Source organism: Vespula pensylvanica, chromosome 9, assembly GCF_014466175.1.
Source record: "Vespula pensylvanica isolate Volc-1 chromosome 9, ASM1446617v1, whole genome shotgun sequence".
Classification (NCBI taxonomy): Eukaryota; Metazoa; Arthropoda; class Insecta; order Hymenoptera; family Vespidae; genus Vespula; species Vespula pensylvanica.
The window spans coordinates 6,909,863-6,912,161 of NC_057693.1; the positions used below are offsets into that span (position 1 = coordinate 6,909,863).

The 2,299-nt window shown below is 38.2% G+C and overlaps 1 protein-coding gene across 3 annotated transcripts in view; it reads right to left on the bottom strand.

Annotated features, from left to right (window-relative positions):
• LOC122631802 overlaps nucleotides 1–1,891 on the bottom strand; it is a 12,690-nt gene extending 10,799 nt beyond the window's left edge. Inside the window, exon 1 of one of the 3 annotated variants that reach the window (XM_043817908.1) lies at nucleotides 1,738–1,891. The gene's annotated coding sequence lies outside the window, so the exon portion shown is untranslated. Of the gene's footprint in view, nucleotides 1–1,066; nucleotides 1,615–1,737 lie in introns of those variants that run through there. The other 2 variants (XM_043817905.1, XM_043817904.1) reach the window with 2 other exon arrangements.
• Between the last annotated feature and the right edge of the window lie 408 nt (nucleotides 1,892–2,299).

Sequence of the window (2,299 nt, forward strand, 5' to 3'; positions counted from 1 at the left end):
ACTCGTTGATCGGCGAATGATCGGCAATTCGTTAATACGATTTAATTTGTCGAAACGTGGGTAACAGGTACTTTTCAAAAAAGAAAGAAAAGAAAAAGAAAAAAAGATGAATGTGAAGGGGGTTGGAAAGGAGAGGATGTATTTCGAAACTTTGACTCCCTTTGCCCATCATAACGGGCTCGTAATTTTGCAAAAATATTGTCCATGTGTTTTGACTGCCAACATCAAATCGCAAACGATGGCAGATTGCGTGCTGACAAATGAGCGCGTTACCAGGGACGGGTGGTTGCGATGCATCGGGGAGACATATGGCTCTATAAAAAAAAAAGAACCAAAAAGAAAAAAGAAAAAAAGAAAGAGAGAGAGAGAGAGAGAGAGAGAGAGAGAGAGAGAGATGATACCGAGAGATGATACAGAAGAGGTGGACTGCAGTATAACAATCCAGTCGATCCGATATTAATGGAGACCAAACACCAAAAGCACATTCTGCGTCCCCGGAGTAGAATATGTACACATTGGTACACCATTATGTCCCCGTTATAATGTGCGACTCGCGCACACCCCTCTCCTTCTCCCTTTTCTCTAACCGACGAAATGATCTACGACCTTGCCAAAGACCGTACCCTACGTGATACGTACATATGTATATACATACGTAGCACGTATGTATGTACGAAGTAGGTATACTATTACAAAATCTGTTTTATCCGAAAACTTTTCTTCCCTTCGTTTTCGCACGCACGCACGCACGCACGCATTTACTCGATATTTTGCTCGCTCACTCCTCCTCCTTCTCCGTCTAATTTATAGGTTATATCCGTAAACGAACGAAAAACTAACGTAGTGTTTACGTTGTATATAAATAATTAGTTCGGACCATGAAACATAAGCTAACTTTTAACGACACGTATATACGTAATTATTTACTTACAAATGCGTATCAACGAAAAATGAAAATACGAGAATAGATAAAGGATCGAACGTTCTTTCGAATATAATAATATTCAATAATTTATATTATTAAAGATGATCGCCGATCATTATTGAAAATCGAGATTATACTTACGTTTGTATGTGTAGAGTAATTAAAGTCTCTCTCCTCCCTCGGTAAGATAATAATCGTATAGCCGATTAGAAAAGTGTACGTAATGGCGACCTCCTCTCGATCAAGAAAGACACAGAGAGAGAGAGGGACGGAGAGAGTAATTCGAACGATCCTAAGCGGGCAAACAATAAAATTGGATTTAGCTATCCCTCCGATAACGTCGTTTTCCGGCGTGTGACCAGAAGGGTGGCTGAGTTTTCGGAAGGTGCCGGACAACCGTCACGATTAACGAACGAAGAGGAGGTGGAGAAGGAGTAGGAATAGGAGTGTGTAGTAAAGGACGCTGAGATCAAAGACGGCGGCTCTGGGGGCGATCCCGTACTTTCCTTGTGACATATTAACTCGAAATTGACGTCGACAGGCAACGAGCAAACGCTCGTAACTTTGATCATTTCACCTGCAGGGAAGTTTCTCCTACTTATTTGCTAGCAACGTTTTACAAGGAATACCCGTAAATGCAAAGTATTTTTCGTTCTATCTTTCTTACTTGTAAAACCTTTACTTTTTTGTTTGTTTCTTTGTTTCTTTCTTTCTCTCTTTTTTTCGTTCTCGAACAAATGACAATTTTTATCATTTCGCTTCGATAATTTGTATTAATTTTGTTAACGAAATAATTTAATATGTGTACTGACCTTATGAATGATATATTACTTGTACTACACTAGGCAGCGATAGGATTGGTACAAGTGGATTAATGCCAATTCGTCGAACACTCGTCGAAGACAAAATCTAACTAACCTTCGAGATCCTTGACTTCTGTTCTCCTTGGAAACACTAACAGTAAGAAATCACACGCGCTATTAGCATTGAGTTACATCGATATTATACTAGATATATAACTCTATAGTAACGGTTATTCCAATGATGTATACTGCTGCCCCCTTCAGGAAGTATTATGAATTACAATCTTCATCTTAGTTACCGACATATTATAAACGTATTGTTATGTCGGCAAAATATCGGGATGACCATTTGAGTAAATTTACATAGATCTATCGAGTAATAAATGCAACGAATCTAATGGTAAATAAAAAGAAATCGTATGTAATAATCATACCTTATAAAAGCTGACGTATATAAAATTAATTATATTTTAAATAATAATTTATAAATATCGTAAAAAGAGAAAAAAAATAAAAGAAATGTTTCCGCCCGGGATCGAACCGGGGACCTTCCGCGTGTTAGGCGGATGTG